The sequence below is a fragment of the Dreissena polymorpha genome, chromosome 5 (genome assembly GCF_020536995.1).
Source record: "Dreissena polymorpha isolate Duluth1 chromosome 5, UMN_Dpol_1.0, whole genome shotgun sequence".
NCBI classification, from domain to species: Eukaryota; Metazoa; Mollusca; class Bivalvia; order Myida; family Dreissenidae; genus Dreissena; species Dreissena polymorpha.
Genome location: NC_068359.1, coordinates 85,176,823 through 85,194,640, shown reverse-complemented (window position 1 = coordinate 85,194,640; position 17,818 = coordinate 85,176,823). Strand labels below are relative to the sequence as shown.

The following is a 17,818-nucleotide window of genomic DNA, read 5'->3' as shown; positions in this document are numbered from 1 at the left end:
ATATTATCGCCAATTTGCTTGATGATCCAAATAAATATGTTTTGAGCGGACACAATTCTCCACTGCCCTCTGAAGGTGTTCCCATATTATGCAACACTTTATTACAAGTTAATTATTGAGTATTGTGATACACAAGGTTGGGAAGCCAAAAAAATAGTTTCAATAACGACTGACTTGTAGCTTCTTAAAATAAATATGATCAACATGTTCCTGAAATTAAGCATGGTTTATATACCGTGACGGCACTTCCATCAGTATATATATATACTTGCCGTCACTACATTACTGCCATATGTATACAATCGGTCGGGTAGTTCCGGTGTAGCGTGAGAATTGCAAGACCGTGAATTTCTTAAGATAAACCGGAAGTCTTGCATTTCTCACGTTACCCCCTTGAGAATTACAAACCCGCTGACTGTGAAAAGATTAAGACCGATGTCCGATGGAAGTAGCACTTATTTAATTTGAATTTGTAGTAGTATTGTTAATATTAAAAGTACAAAATAAAATAATTATGTTGGTGGTGGTGGTATCTTATCTTAGGCTTGAACAGCTGATACCTATTGCCCGTGAGAAGTGCAAGACCAAGTATTAGTTTGCAATAATGATGTTGGTGGTGGTGGTGTCTTATCTTTGGCTTGACCAGCTGATATGTATGGCCTGTGAGAAATGCAAAACCAAGTATTTGTTTGAAATAATGATGTTGGTGGTGGTGGTGTCTTATCTTTGGCTTGACCAGCTGATATGTATTGCCCGTGAGAAGTGCAAGACCAAGTATTTGTGTGAAATAATGATGTTGGTGGCGGTGGTGTCTTATCTTCGGCTTGACCAGCTGATATGTATTGCCCGTGAGAAGTGCAAGACCAAGTATAAGTTTGAAATAATGATGTTGGTGTTGTCTTCTCTTGGTCTTGAACAGCTGATATGTATTGCCCGTGAGAAGTGCAAGACCAAGTATTAGTTTGAAATTATGATGTTGGTGGTGGTGGTGTCTTATCTTTGGATTGACCAGCTGATATGTATTGCCCGTGAGAAGTGCAAGACCAAATATAAGTTTGAAATAATGATTTTGGTGTTGGTGTTGTCTTCTCTTTGTCTTGAACAGCTGATATATATTGCCTGTGAGAAGTGCAAGACCAAGTATTTGTTAGAAATAATGATGTTGGTGGTGGTGGTGTCTTATCTTTGGCTTGAACAGCTGATACCTATTGCCCGTGAGAAGTGCAAGACTAAGTATTAGTTTAAAATAATGATGTTTGTGTTGGTGTTGTCTTCTCTTTGTCTTTAACAGCTGATACCTATTGCCCGTGAGAAGTGCAAGACCAAGTATTAGTTTGAAATAATGATGTTGGTGGCGGCGGTGTCTTATCTTTGGCTTGACCAGCTGATATGTATGGCCTGTGAGAAGTGCAAACCAAGTATTTGTTTAAAATTATGATATTTTTGGTGGTGGTGTCTTATCTTTGGCTTGACCAGCTGATATGTATTGCCTGTGAGAAGTGCAAGACCAAGTATTTGTTTGAAATACTAGTAATCATGTTGGTGGCGGGGTTTCTTATCTTTAGCTTGACCAGCTGATATGTTTTGCCCGTGAGAAGTGCAGAACCAAGTATAAGCTTGAAATAATGATGTTGGTGTTGTCTTCTCTTTGTCTTGAATAGCTGATATGTATTGCCCGTGAGAAGTGCAAGACCAAGTATTTGTTAGAAATAATGATGTTGGTGGTGGTTGTGTCTTATCTATGGCTTGACCAGCTGGTACCTATTTCCCGTGAGAAGTGCAAGACCAAGTATTTGTTTGAAATAATGATGTTGGTGGTGGGGGTGTCTTATCTCTGGCTTGACCAGCTGATATGTATTGCCCGTGAGAATTGCAAGACCAAGTATTAGTTTGAAATAATCATGTTGGTGGTGGTGGTGTCTTATCTTTGGCTTGACCAGCTGATACGTATTGCCCGTGAGAAGTTTTTACTTGAGAGGTAGCCGTGTTGACAGGAGATGTAGTTTGCACTTGGGAGGTAGCCAGGTTGACAGGAGGTGTAGTTTTCACTTGAGAGGTAGCCGTGTTGACAGGGGTGTAGTTTTCACTTGAGAGGTAGCCGAGTTGATAGGAGGTGTAGTTTTCACTTGGGAGGTAGCCGTGTTGACAGGAGGTGTTATTTTCACTTAAGAGGTAGCCGTGTTGACATGGGGTGTACTTTTCATTTGAGAGGTAACTGTGTTGACAGGAGATGTAGTATTCACTTGAGAGGTAGCAGTGTTGACAGGGGGTGTAGTTTTCACTTGAGAGGTAGCAGTGTTGACAGGGGGTGTGGTTTTCACTTGAGAGGTTGCCGTGTTGACAGAATGTGTAGTTTTCACTTGAGAGGTAGCCGTGTTGACAGGAGGTGTTGTTTTCACTTGAGAGGTAGCTGTGTTGACAGGAGGTGTAGTTTTCACTTGAGAGGTGGCCGTGTTGACAGGGGGTGTAGTTTTCATTTGAGAGGTAGCCGTGTTGACAGGAGGTGTAGTTTTCACATGAGATGTAGCTACGTTTATGTCTTCATTGACAGATTCATCAAGAAAAGGTTTTACATTATTTAACGCAACTGATGTTTTTAGAATGACACCATTCAATGTCTTCAGTTTTGCAACCCCGCCAACAATATCATCAACTATGAATGGCCCTGTATAGTTTGTTCCAAGGTCCCCTTTTGCCTTGCGTCCTGCCCTGGAGGCATTGAATTTCAAGACTTTGTCTCCTATATTTACAGCTGTGTAGGGTCTTTTCTTTAAATTTGTTTTCTTGAAATCTCTTTGTTATTTCTTTTTTGCCACTTCACAGTTTATTTCAACTTCAGCTGATATCTGCAGGCCTGTAATTTGTCTCTTTTCAACATTTCTTCAAGAAATTTCTCACTTGGCAACGCTCCAATTATCTCCTACGGAAAAAAACAACAACATTATATTTCATCACTATTATCTGAATAAAGAAAAGTCATAAAGCTAGAAGTAATGCTACAGCCAGGAACAAGTTGTTAATTGGCCAAATTTTACCTTATAGTACGACACTGACTTTACGTAGATGAAAGATGTAACATGCTACACATAATTTTCTCAAAATGATGTTACATGGCAAAATTTTATATAAATCTCTTAGTTGGTTCCTAAGGGGTTAGCGCTTTTGATCTGAGGCTAGTGAATACCAGTTTGGGTAAGATTTGTTTTCCATCAAATTATTATGACATATTTGCATAATTATGATCAATCAAAATAAAGCAAAACAATTGTGACCTGAAGTGAATTGCAGTACCAATTAACCAAATAGAGATACTATGTAAACATACCCACAAAATAATTGAAACTTGCTTTATTTATAGACATCAGCCCAGTAAAAGCTTCAAACAAATGATTTGTCTATGAAAGCATTGAGGTAAAGAATGATACCTTAGGCACTGTTTGTAATACATTATCAAGTTCCTATTCAGGTACTACAATATGAAGTTCCTATTCAGGTACTACAATATGAAGTTACTATTAAGGTACTACAATATGAAGTTACTGTTAATAGGTACTACAATATGAAGTTAATGTTTAGGTACTACAATATGAAGTTACTGGTTAGGTACTACAATATGAAGTTTCTATTTAGGTACTACATTATGAAGTTACTGTATAGGTACTACAATATGAAGTTATTGGTGAGGTACTACAATATAAAATCCTGGACCTCACATTGTCTTTTACAAGTATGTCAAGTTTCTTCAAAGTATCTGACTAACTATTTGAACAATAAAATTATACAGTTGTAAAACACAACTTGGAAACTGCATACAGACTAAAAAGACAGAGGGTAAACCTTCGCCTGAAACTGGTGAATAATTGGTCAAAATAGAAATCGAGGTAATGTATACTAACATCAACGTTGATTTTTGGTAGCTGACTAGGAAAAACTGCCTCCCGTCCATATAGCAGGAAGAATAGGGAAAACTTTTTGGATGACCGCTTTTTTGTCCGGATTGCAAAGAGCACTTCCTCGAGACGATCATCCCAGTTGTTTTGCTCCTCACTAACCAGTTTACTTAGTGCCCTGTATGAAAAAAAATAAAAAAATAAAAACATGTCAGTTGGAAATACACATTGCCAGGTTTTTTTTCCTTCTTTGTGACCCGCCGAAAATCGGCCCTTTCCCCTCCGATTTTTTGTTCCCCTCAGCTGGTAAATTTTCCCTAGATTTCATTTTCCCCTCCCAAAAAAAAATTATTTTTTTTTTTTTTTTTTAAACCTTTAAATATATAAGTAAACCTGATCCAGTGTAGAAAATAGACAAATATTGCATAATTAAATTTTCTGTTTCCTTGAATTTGTTTTAAAAACAGTAAAATATGCTGAATTGATTATTTAAGACTTTCCTCATTTTCCCCAAAAATCCGACCTTTTGTGTGATTTTTTCCCCAAAAATCCTGCGTTTCGCGCGATACTTTTCCCCTCAAAAAAGGCCAGGCCCTTTCCCCAAAATCAGATAAAAACCACTGATTGCAATGACAGATTTAAATTACAATTCTCGTAAGATTTAACTTAGATAAAAGCTCTTTGAACATAAAGCATTTTTATCTGTTTTGTTCACATATGGGCATGTTACACTATTCTCTTTTTATGAATACTATTTAAAAAGCTGGACAGAGTGACATCCAAGGTAAAGCAGTATACCCCTATATTGCATTTCGTGCATAATATAGTAATTCATTGTTATTGTTAACTTCTTGATAAATAGATGCTGAGTACAGACATCATGCAACCAATCAAATAATTTGATATTTCTCAATGGTAATTAACTCCAATACAATCATGACTAATAGGCTATTGACTGTGGTTACTGGCAGCTTTTATGCATGCACCCATTTATCTTCTGTATACCTATGTACAAGGAATTGACTCAAAATAACATCTATTATTTGTCGTAAAATACTTAAAGTTACCAGAGACTTCTATATTTAAATCTGTTGCAATTAGTCAGACAAGGCCTCGGATAGCAAAACTTTGTGATGCTCTAATATAAGCATGCTCATCATAACTTCAAAAAAGTATGTTCTAAATAAATAATATTATTCACCTTTTAATTGTTTGATTTGTTCTTTCATCCAAGCCATTGGTCTGTGGATGATAGGCAGCAGTGAGTTTATGGTTGATGTCTCAATTCTCGCACATTTCGTGATTAATCTGCAATAGTAATACACATGACATACGTGTTCTATAAAAATAACCAAGAGTTGTCCCTAGACAGCACACTAGACTTGTTTTGCACTTTATAGTAATGTACGCTTTCTTTCAGGCAATGGATATAATCACCACAAAGGCATATTTGAAGTAATCTGTACTTGTTACATTTATGACTAAACAAAAAGCTGAAAATTTATAAAGAAAATCAATAAAATTTGTTACAGTTTATAGTTGACTTTAATTAGCTAAGGTATGGGGAAGAACCCTTATCTATTTTAAGAACAGCTTGTACCTAAAAAAATCAATTTCAGCACAATATCTCCATAAAAACTGAGGTAATTGAGAGTAGACTCTGAGCTTAAGTGAATTTCAACTTGCATGCAAGCCTCATTGTGACCTTTCTTAGAACATATGGGGGCATATGGATCCTAAAAGGCCAGTAAGATGTTAGTCTGGATCGGCAAAATTGTTAATTGAATACCTAAAGTAGAAAGAGTGTATGGAGGGGTTGCACTTTTACCGTAAGCAAATCAATTTCAAAGTACGAAGTTAAATTTTACTTGTACCTGATTCACGAATTCTCTTCCTTGATCTGTTAAGATCGCATTCATCGCTCCATGCCGATATATCAGTTTTTGGACACATTTTGACACGTCGACAGCAGTTTTGTTTGGAATTGCAAATGCTTCCACGCATTTGGTATAGTAATCAGTAGCTGTAAATATGTATCCGCTCCCAGCTGGTTTCTCTGTGAAGGGACCCATTAAATCACAGCCAACTAATTCATATGGTTGCTGGACCTGTAAAAAGATTGTTTTTATTGAAATTGTCTGCAGAAGATGTATATAGGGCATGGGCTTAATGGGTTCATTTATTATGCCCCACTTCGAAGGAGATGGGGTATATTGCTTTGCACATGTCTGTCGGTCCGTCCACCAGGTGGTTTCCGGATGATAACTCAAGAACGCTTAGGCCTAGGATCATGAAACTTCTTAGGTACATTGATCATGACTCGCAGATGACCCCTATTGATTTTGAGGTCACTAGGTCAAAGGTCATGGTGACCCGAAATAGTAAAATGGTTTCCGGATGATAACTCAAGAACGCTTATGCCTAGGATCATGAAACTTTATAGGTAGATTGATCATGACTCGCAGATGACCCCTATTGATTTTGAGGTCACTAGGTCAAAGGTCAAGGTCACGGTGACCCGAAATAGTAAAATGGTTTTTGGACAATAACTCAAGAACGCTTGGGCCTAGGATCATGAAACTTGATAGGTAGATTGATCATGACTCGCAGACGACCCCTATTGATTTTCAGGTCACTATGTCAAAGGTCAAGGTCACAGTGACCCGAAATAGTAAAATGGTTTCCGAATGATAACTCAAGAATGCTTAAAATTAGGCCTAGGATCATGAAACTTGATAGGGTGATTGATCATGACTCGCAGATGACCCCTATAGATTTTCAGGTCACTAGGTCAAAGGTCAAGGTCACAGTGACCCGAAATTGTAAAATGGTTTTAGGATGATAACTCAAGAACGCTTATGCCTAGGATCATGAAACTTCGTTGGTAGATTGATAATGGCTGGCAGATGACCCCTATTGATTGTCAGGTCACTAGGTCAAAGGTCAAGGTCACGGTGACCTGAAATAGTAAAATGGTTTCCGGATGATAACTCAAGAACGCATACGCCGAGGATCATGAATCTTGATATGTAGATTGATCATGACTCGCAGTTGTTTGCATTGGGGCTAGGAATTCGCCCGTAGGTATACTTATTCCGGTATCCGCCACCTGCACCCTCAGGATACCTTCCCTGGCGCTGGTTACCATACCCCTGTGTCTGAACGTTCCCTGCAGAATTCCCTCCGGATTGGGACAAATGCCCCACGGCGCCCTCTAGTCTCTCCACCACCTGGACCAGTTTGTCGACAGCTTACCCGCTTAGCGCCCAATGGAGAAGACTCGATATTCATGGCATGAATCTGCCGGGGGTCCTCTGCTTTACCCTTTGGACCACCCAAAGGAACAGAGGCGCACGCAGCCAGGACATAACTGTGCATTTTGATGCGGTTCATAGCATCCCCCATCGATGTCGGCACTTGCAGGCTCACATGTTTGCTGGCCTCCTTGTTGCTCAGGCCCTGACAAAACCGTGCCACTGCCTGCTGAGTGGCATAAGTTGAGGGCAGATCTCTAAAGGCCTTGGTCGCCAGCGTTAGCACCCGGTCCGACCAATCATCGAGGGACTCGCCCATTTCCTAATGGGCTACTTGGAAACGGCCCTGAGCCGTAGCAGGGAGCTCCTTAGCGCCAAAGCGCTCCTGCAGCCGCTGCATTAGGTCAGTATATGGCACTGTACCACCCCCTTCAGCCAGTACGGCATAGAAATTACAGCCTTCCCTGTCAGGTACCAAACAAGACAGTCAGCATTCTCCGCTTCTGTCCAGTTGTTCACATTCACATATCGCTCGAATTTGGTGCGAAATACAGACTAGTTGCTTCGCCCGTCGTACTGCAAGCTTTTGGGCAGCCTAGTCAAGACGTCCCGATCGCTCTGGGTTTGGGGGCTACTTGGGAATGGATGGCCTATCGGAACGGGGATACTGTTGGGTAGGGCCACGGTTGGGTTGTTTGGTGCAATTGTATAACCTAATATGGGTAAATTGCTGGCTGCTATAAGATTACCTTGTAGGGTGCTTTGCATGGGAACACTACTCACAACGGTTGGGTTATTAGGCATTGAGAAGCCGCTTACAACAGATTGGTTGTTAAGCAGTGAGACGCCACTTGCAACAGGTTGATTGTTATACTATGAGACGCCACTTACAACAGGTTGGTTGCTAGGCAGTGAGATGCCACTTGCAACAGGTTGGTTGTTATACAATGAGACGCCACTTACAACAGGTTGGTTGTTATACAATGAGACGCCACTTACAACAGGTTGGTTGCTAGGCAGTGAGACGCCACTTGAAACAGGTTTGTTGTTATACTGTGAGACGCCACTTGCAACAGGTAGGTTGCTAGGCATGGTGAAATGGGTTGGACAAGGACGCATTAAAGATGCAGGAGGGCTTCTTGGCGCCCGAAAGTGTCCCAAATATTCCACGGACGTCTCTCTAAATAGTGTTGGCATGTCATGATCTGCCGTGCGCCAGGGATAATGCACTGGAAGGGCCATGGAAGAGGCCTCTGAAACAACCGAACGACAAGGGCTACTTCGCCTAGGTCGCTCGATTGCCCTATCCGCCCTCATCCGGGGAAAAGCTAACGACTGGGGCGGGATGGGGAGACGCGATGTCAGGTTTTCGAAAGGGGTCGGGATATCTCCTGCAACAACTGGGCCCCGCTTTGTCAACAGACGCCGGGGGGCCAGGGGTTCTCCCCTCTGTATCTGGAGCTGCTCCAATGTGGCAGTGATGTCAGCCTCAAGTGCAGAAATTTGAGAGGCTAGCTCCGCCTTAACCCGCTCCTGAGTCTCGGGGCCCCGGTCTAGGTATGAGGTGCTCCTGAACCCAGACTTCGGGACCCTGGACCTTCTTAAGGGCTCCCAATCAATATAGTCGTCATCGGTTCCGCTGGCCTGGAACGCCGCTGCAAGCATTGGATTTACTGTAAAATCCAGCTGATCTAACTCCCTAACACTTAGGGACCGCCTAATCAGGACCTCCAAGATGTCCAGGTCTAAGTTACCTGACCCCTGTCGAAGTTGGACAATGACCCGTGCCAATTTGGGTCCTATTCCTGAGATCAACATCAGCATTTGTGGGGGTCGAAATTTACAGGCACAAGTTGTGGACCCAGAGAAATATTTCGACTGCTCATTTCTAATGCAGCACAGTACACAAAAAAAAATCAAGAAACACAGCACACACAATAAAAATTACGTCTAACAATTTATTTCCAAATTCAATGCACATATAAATTGCAATAAAACAATTATTTTACCATATCCATTACACCAATCCAAAACAAAATACTACCCAACCCGCGCTGCTCTAGCTACGCCACAGACGGACTTGCTCATAAACCCCGATTTCTTGTACTCTGTTTACATTTTGAACAGCGACGCAAACATTGTAAACATTCAGGTCAGCTAGTGCACTTAAACTACTCCGCACAAATAATCACGCGACCTCGAATACAGACAAGGGTGGTTTTCCAGCAGTAAGACCACGTGGTCACCTTCAATACGTTTAAAAATAGACGGCTCTTCCTTAGCAGACGACTAGCACATACCACTTATATTGCAATTGTACGTAGACAACAAACAAGACAAATGCACAACTAAATACGATTCTCGGTTCACTTACTTTTAGGATTCCGACTTTCGCATGTATAACTGCCTAACCGTCGAACACAATTTTCACTTGTCCCAACTTCTAGACACCATTGAAGTGATTCTAACGGTTAACTATTGTGGGTTCTTACACGTATGGCCAATAATCATATATCAATGGGTAAACAGCAATAAATTGGGCCTGGGGGGCAAATACAATGCAACACTATACTACCTCGTGCACAAAAGAATCTCCTATTCGTGTACGTCTGGTCAGTCCGCTGTCTGCTTCGAAAGAGAGCGTGGTCCAGTAATGGCGATCCCAGCTGGCATCAGCATCCATCCGATTGGTCGCGAGCTCCATCCCTGGCAGCATGGTCTCGTCACATGAACGTCTCACAAGCCGGGTACCTCTCTGCAGGGGGGCGTGGCACCGGATGTCACTGGCACTACACTATTTTAGACTAAAACATGGTAGTTATAATAAGCTTTAATAATAAATGACCCAGATTATATCCCCAATTAAATAACCGAAATAGCTTGGGCCGAATCAATCTGCTAACATTATACTAACACGTTTTTTTTTGTGTTCACACAATAAGAAAACTAACGAGTACAAATCGTGACTATCTTGTTCGGGGGTTTTGAGTGTATTTTCAGCATCTAAATCATTCGCCATTTGCGATAATCATAAAATAAGGTAAGAATCGTTGATATATCTCAATAATGATAATACAAGGATACGGTCTTGCATTCCTCTCGAACATGTTAACATCATACTGCGCATGCGCAAAACCTGTTGTCTTCCTGTAAATCTTAACTGCCTCACGGTCTTGCAAATCTCACGCGACACCGGATCACTAGTGTAAATAATGGTGTCAATATTTGGAAAAGAAAGCAATTGCTTTCAAAATACTTGGATTGTTTAGGCAAAATATTTAATCTTTCAGGCCAAATTAATTTATTATTACTTACCAACACATTTCTGATGCCCATTTGAACTTATTCGTTTGCATAAAGTCGGCTAGTTCTGTATCGAGTGCGGTAATTTCTTCTTCTTCTTCATTATTTTTTATCGATTGCACCGGGATTGTCTCCCATATGGCCATCGCCCCCAGAAAGGCGTGTTAGTTGGTTACGGGGGATAGTGCAAGATACAGGAGACACCCCGTTCCAGAGGTGACCCTGGGTCTTTTAGCGCCCGTGTATAGCACCTAGTACACTGCACCTCGGTTTAACGTCTCATGCGAAAGACGAGTTAGAAGGTTAGGTGCAGCGGGGGATCGAACCAGCGATCTCTGGATTGGGAAGCCAGTGTGTTACCACAAGACCACGGATCCGCTAATATTTAGGTAATTTCGGATCACTCGGACTATTTAGAAGATGTAGGTCAGGGAGCATCTCAAAACTTATTTTGACTGTCAAAACAAATGATGCATGTTATAAATAAACATCAGATGGCTTCGTTTGTTTCAGTTTAACAACTGTCTGAGAATTTATAAACAGTATAGGGTGTGTGTCAAGACCAATAAATCTGTCGGAAAGTATTTATGTTTTGATTTAAAATGGATTCCTTAATATTCTTGGTTATATTAAACAAACACAAATACTGAATAAAAGCAATTTATTGATATAGTCAAGATACCTTCTTTGGAAATAACATAGTTTGATAACATTTAACAATAGAATCACAATAATGTAAACAAATGTATGAAATATGACATCTATGTTTATGATTAGAACATTTTATGGATGACAAGAAATAAAAATAACAAACACTGAACATAAACAAGTACCTCTGGAATGCATTTGCTAATAATAGGATCACAATAATGTTTATATAAAGTATCAATACAAATTATAACATAAACCAGTACCTCTGGAATAAATTTGCTAAAGATATGGAAAACAATACTAGATTTCAAGTTACCGTCTTGGTAAATAACATGAATTTTTTTAGAGGTCACAGTGACCTTGACCTTTGACCTAGTGACCCAAAAATGGGTGTGGAGTGTAGAACTCATCAAGGTGCAGCTACATATGAAGTTTCAAAGTTGTAGGTGAAAGCACTTTGATTTTAGAGCCAATGACTTTAATACACATTAAACATAGAATAAATGTTAAAAATATTACCAATCTCCTTCCAGCACTATACATCTTACCATTATTTATTAATCCATATATTTTTCTATAGTACAGTTTTATGCACTCAACTGGTCCTTTATTACTCGCCGTTATACCTTTAAATATTATAACTTATTATAACACACATAAACATACTTTAAAAACAAACCAAGATGCATGCAACAAATGCTTATGTATGTGTTAGCCCTGACCTTGTGACTTAGAACTTATGTCTCATAACTGGTTTGCATATTAATAGATCTCAATCAGATGCATGAACATGTAAACTTTGGAGAACCAGGTCCAAAAAGTGTCATTTTATGAGCAAGGTTAAAGTTTTGGGCGAGACAGACAGACATAATAAACACAATTAAATCTTATTTTCTGTATTTCTCATTGAAGTCACAAAATAGCATTATAATTAAATAATTCCAATGAAACAATGTATCAAATTTATGAGCACTTTTCATTTCATATATATATATATATATATATATATATATATATATATATATATATATATATATATATATATATATATATATAACTTTTGTGGTATCTGGAGCTTTAAAATATAACAAACACAGTATTTAAACAATAAACAACTGTTTTGAGATTTTCCCCAAAACAGCCAAAATCCTATAGATAACACAGATTGGAAACTCTCGTCTTCGCGATAGCGATATGCGATAATATCTAAGGTCACAATATACCAGAAGATTTCCTACACAAATTCAATGTAAAAGCAATAACTTCAAGAAAATATTAAGTGAAACTTTTGCGCATAGAGACCCCCATAACCATACCTTTTCTTAAAGAGCATTCCAAGCCTTAATGATTTAGACAATAAAAAGGGGGGTCATGCGTTATGCAAGAAAGAACTCTATGCGAATCAGCGGTCACTGTTTTTTAGCCATCTATTTACCGGGTCGTACCAGTGGATTAGGGTTTCCCGCCATCTGTCAAAGTCTCATGTAGTCTCCAACCTTCAAGCAAATGAGTGAATTTCTGTTAAACATCAATGTTTTCCCTACTACATGCACAAAGAAACATTCTAAAATAAAGTCATGGCAAGTGCCCACACAGAGAATTGTGTCTTCTTATAAATGATATTCAGGTTTTTAAGAGTATTGCACTCCAAAAAGATTTAACCGGGGCGGACGCGGGTCACGTGACATTGATTTTGGAGATGCCGGTGTACCTGTAGATTCTTCCCTGTTCCAGCTACTGTCGGCCATTTTGTTATAAAGCAATCAATTATTCTTCGTAATTAGTCGTTAATATTTGTTGTCGTAGGGTATTCTGAGCATGATCTGGTAAGTTTATATTATTTTGATATTGGTATTAACAATCTTAATGTGTTAATTAGTGTTTTTAGCGCTCGGTTGTCAGTTTGCAGAGCAATGAATGTCTGAAAGCGCAACGTTACGAACTACACGTAGTGAGCAAAGTCGCTGGTCGCCGAAAAAAGACATATTGAATATTTTGGTGTGAATACAAATAATTATCTATTTCCTGTGTTGATAATTCTTTAGGTTTTGGTAGTTATTATTCTAATTAATTATTAATTAATCAGAGCTCCAGATAAGAATTTGTGAAATTAGTAATTGTACTGCCACTGACAGAAAGAAAAGGAGTAACGCTGAAAATCAATAAATACCTGAACTACCATATCCAAAAATACAGGTAGTACTGTACTGAAAGTCTCTACAGCAAAATGAAAGTATATCAGAAAAGAATGTATGATTGAATTTAATAAAGTTGAATGGATGCATAACAAACTAGATACTAGTAAATGTATTTTAACACAAACAACCAAATATAAATCAACATGTGTAATTTCTTTGTAATACACGCGCAGACACTCTTTCAATCACATATGTTTTACACAGTCATCTGTTTATTGCGTTCATTTCCTTTAAGCCGCCGCGTGTTGGCTGTGTAACCTGCAGCGTCTCGCAAAATCACAATATACACACTGGTTTACAACATTGTTTAACATTTATGATTATCCTTACTATTTAACATGAACGGAGTCGACACTATCGATACAGCTTTACTGCATTTGTGTTCTACAGGAAATATCAAGTGACAGTCAAGTACAGAGTTTAAATATCTCCCCTTTGTGTAAAATCTTGATTTATCCAGATTGTGAAACAGATGCAGGATATATGCATTGATTACGTCGGCTATTCAATAATTCATGCTTTTCGTGTTTACGGTAATTCAGTCTTATTTTTGAAAAACGAAGGAAATAATTTGTGTTACAAACAGATATTCGTCGATTGGTTTAATAACGAAAATAAATGTGCGGCGAATAATAATGGGTTATACGTATGAACGCTATCAAATGTTATCCATTCTTTTACATGTAGCGCTACTTCTAAAGGTATTAATTATAAAAATACACTATTTCTTTCGATATTGACCGAATGATAATTCAATAAAACACTCGTTAGAGGCGTGTATTACGTGTCTAAGTATGAGAATAAGAACATTGGTAGTCATGCCCTCTTTTCTTAATCATAACAATTGTCACAATAATTATTGACCGCGTGCTTACGATAAGAGCGATTTTTTTAATATATTTTTGTCAATATTTATCGTACCGTGTAATGCGGTCTCTGTGTATAATTTAACCAAGAGGGCCAAGATGGCCCTAGTTCTCTTACCTTTTTTCCTAGAGTGTTCACTCTAGAGGCATCTCAATAGTCATCTAAGGAAAACTGCCCCACATCCCCTGGCGGCCAAGTTTTAAGACCGATCGGGACCATTTTTGAACTCATGTAAGATATAAATAAAACCAAAGTTTTCACCAAGTTTCATGATAATATCTAGAGTGTTCAAAAGCTTTTTTTCTATATAATTATAAGGAAAATGCGCCCCCCACCCCGGCAGCCATGCTTTTCAACAGACCAGAATCATTTTCAAACTCAACTCTCGTATCTAGGAAACACATGTTCTTATCAAAATTCATGGAAATTGGGCAAAATTGTGACTTTTAGAGTGTTCACATGTTTTCACTACATACATATAGCGAAAAATGCCCCGCCCACTGGCGGCCATTTTTTTTTACCGATCTGGACCATTTTCAAACTCCTCCAAAATATCCATAAAATCAATGTTTTGACCAAGTTTCATGATGATTGGGCAAACAATTGTGATTTTTTGACTGTTAAAAGTCTTTTATACTATATAAATATTAGGTAAACTGCTCTGTCACCCTGGCAGCCATGCTTTTTCAACGGACCGAAACCATTTTCGACATATTTCATGAAGATTGGACCAAAAATGTGACTTCTAGAGTGTTCACATGTTTTCACTATATACATATAGAGAAAACTGTCCCGCCCCGTGGTGGCCAAGTTTTTTCACTGATCTAGACCATTTTCGAACTCGTCAGATATATCTATTACACCAATGTTTTGACCAAGTTTCATGATGATTGGGCAACAAGTGTGACTTCTAGAGTGTTCACAAGGTTTCTCTATAGCCAAATAAGGAAAACTGCCACACCCACTGGCGGCCATGTTTTTAACGGATCGGAACCACTTTTGTACTCAACCAACATATCATTAAGACAAATATTTTTTACAAAGTTACATGAAGATTGGGCATGAAATGTGACTTCTACAGTGGTTACAAGGTTTTTCTTTTTTTTGACCTAGTGATCTAGTTTTTGACCCAGCAAGACCCAGTTTCGAACTCGATCGAGTTATTTTTGGGACAAATCTTCTGACCAAGTTTCATGAAGGTCGGACAAGAAATGAGGCCTCTAGAGTGTTTACAAGGTTTCTCTATTGTCAAATGAAGGAAACTGCCCCGCCCACTGGCGGCCATGTTTTTCAACGGACCGGAACCACTTTTTAACTCAACCAACATATCATTAAGACAAACATGTTAGAGTAACATGAAGATTGGGCATGAAATATGACTTCTACAGTGTTTACAAGGCTTTTCGTTTTTTGACCTAGTGACCTAACTTTTGACCCAACAAGACCCAGTTAAGAGCTCTGTTGAGATATAATTGGGACAAATCTTCTGACCAGGTTTCACGAAAGTCGGACAAGAAATGTGGCCTCTAGAGTGTTTACAAGGTTTCTCTATAGCCATATAAGGAAAACAGCCACGCCCACTGACGGCCAGTTTTTTTTAACGGACCGGAACCAATTTTGAACTCAACCAACATATCATTAAGACAAACATTTTGACAAAGATACACGAAGATTGGGCTGAAATTTGTCCTAGTGACCTCGTTTTTCACCCAGCATGACCCAGTTTCGAACTTGATCTAGGTATCATTGGGGCAAATCTTCTGACGAAGTTTTATGAAGATCGGACAAGGCATTAGCCACAAGAGTGTTTGCAAACAAATGTGGACGGACGGACGGACGACGGACAAAGACCGATCACAAAAGCTCACCTTAGCCATCAGGTGAGCTATAAAAGATATTCTGACACCAAGTCAATTTAAAGCATATATTAAACACTGAAATCAGCATAATTTTTCATAATGTTTACGCGAATAATTGTGTTGTTTAAACTTAATTCTGCAAACCCATGAAGCTAGAAGGCTATGGTTAAAGGTGTTCATATCATGTGGGATGATGGTTGTGTTGAGGACTTGTTTTGCTTGTCGTACATTGCATGCAAGTTGAAGCGACACACAAATAATATAATTTATATTAAGTGAGAGCTTTACTACTTACGGAAAAGCGGAATGGAAGTTTCTATCATATGAATACGTATATAATATATAAAGTAGTAAGCGAGCATACGCATACTGAATATAATCAATCTGTAACGTTTTTTAAGCTTTAATAACTAAACCATAAAGTAAATCAACTATTTTAACTCAAACAAACACGTTAAAACGTTCATAAAACGATGAGACAAAACAAGTGCATAAACTTTAAAACAGTTATTTTGCGATAAATATTCGTGGGTATATTTTTTAACATTACGTGTGTTATGTGACAGAATGTGAACTGTAACATTGGTGGTAGTGAAGTTTGAACTATAATATGCTTTTAAAGTATAGTGAAATCTGCTTGTGTGCATTGCCATTTAATCAAACTACTATTCACATACATCAAAAATAGAACACTCATAACCACAATCATCTGGTCTTATACTTAAAGCATGTGGCCAATTCGCCTAAATCTTTTCTTCTAACAATGTTGAAAGTGTGACGTTTGGATCCTTAAAACGGGTGTTAAACCTAATGATTTACCGTTTCATGACTGGGATCCTACATTTATTAATTTCTGGAAATATAAAATTGAGTTTTCACATTGAACGGGTTTTACACACAAACTTTTGTATTAGTATATGCCATTGTTTTTACGGAAATACACATTCTTAAAAAATGTACATTTATTAAATGAGAGAGTGAAAAAGTAAAAACACATATTTCTACATATCACAAAGGACATTTTAATTTTATATTTATTGATGATGAATCAAGTGCCGTAAAACAGTTATGCATTGATGGAAATCTGAAAACTTGACTGTTGCTGATTAGAGCGTTGATGTCGTGACACAATTCCGTTACCACTGGGGTTGACTGCTAGGAATTTTACCAATAAGCGTTTAATGTAGAATTTCAAAGTATGGCTGCTAGCACAAACATTTTCACTGAAAAGGAGACCAATAACTGGTTTAAGGCATGCATTGCTCTCAACTGTACGAAGGAAGGGCTTACCAACTTCATTGAAACAGAATTACAGAGTGTCCACGCAGCGGTTGGTGGAAGCTGTGGGAACTGTTCAATTGAAAACCTGATGTCATGTCCTACTCCGGGTCTGTGCAACAACAGAAAACGAAATAACTGTATGTTTCACCAAACAAAAATGTTCCAGCAATGCCAAATATGCGATCAAGTTAAACAAAAAATCATATCGTTCCATAGATTTTACAATCCATCGTGGCGAAATACAAAAGCAGAAAGATGGGCGACCGAACCGTGGGAAATCGGAAAATGTTATTTACCTCCGGATGGATACAAAGGTGTCTCCGTAGTGCAGGAATCGGACTTAAATGGCATACTCAGTTTGATGTTGAACTGCACACACTTCGAAACGTGTCTCTCTGCTAGCCTATCTCCTAAACCGCCTGACCCACAGTGCCCTTTAGAAAAGGTAACGTTTAGAACATTTACAATATCAGCTAACTAACGTGTGCAAAAACTAGGATAGATGCAGTTACCTT

At 38.7% G+C, this 17,818-nt stretch overlaps 1 protein-coding gene and 1 long non-coding RNA gene across 2 annotated transcripts in view; one reads left to right on the top strand and one right to left on the bottom strand.

The window, feature by feature from the left end:
- Positions 1–17,818, top strand: part of LOC127881118 (exosome component 10-like) — a 302,503-nt gene that overhangs the window by 25,170 nt on the left and 259,515 nt on the right. The gene's annotated exons all lie outside the window — the stretch shown is intronic.
- On the bottom strand, positions 2,568–5,994 carry LOC127881139 (uncharacterized). The gene is made up of 4 exons (XR_008049923.1): positions 5,765–5,994; positions 5,092–5,198; positions 3,897–4,068; positions 2,568–2,920 (listed from the first exon to the last, which is right to left on the bottom strand). It is a non-coding gene; the product is annotated as an uncharacterized LOC127881139 (long non-coding RNA).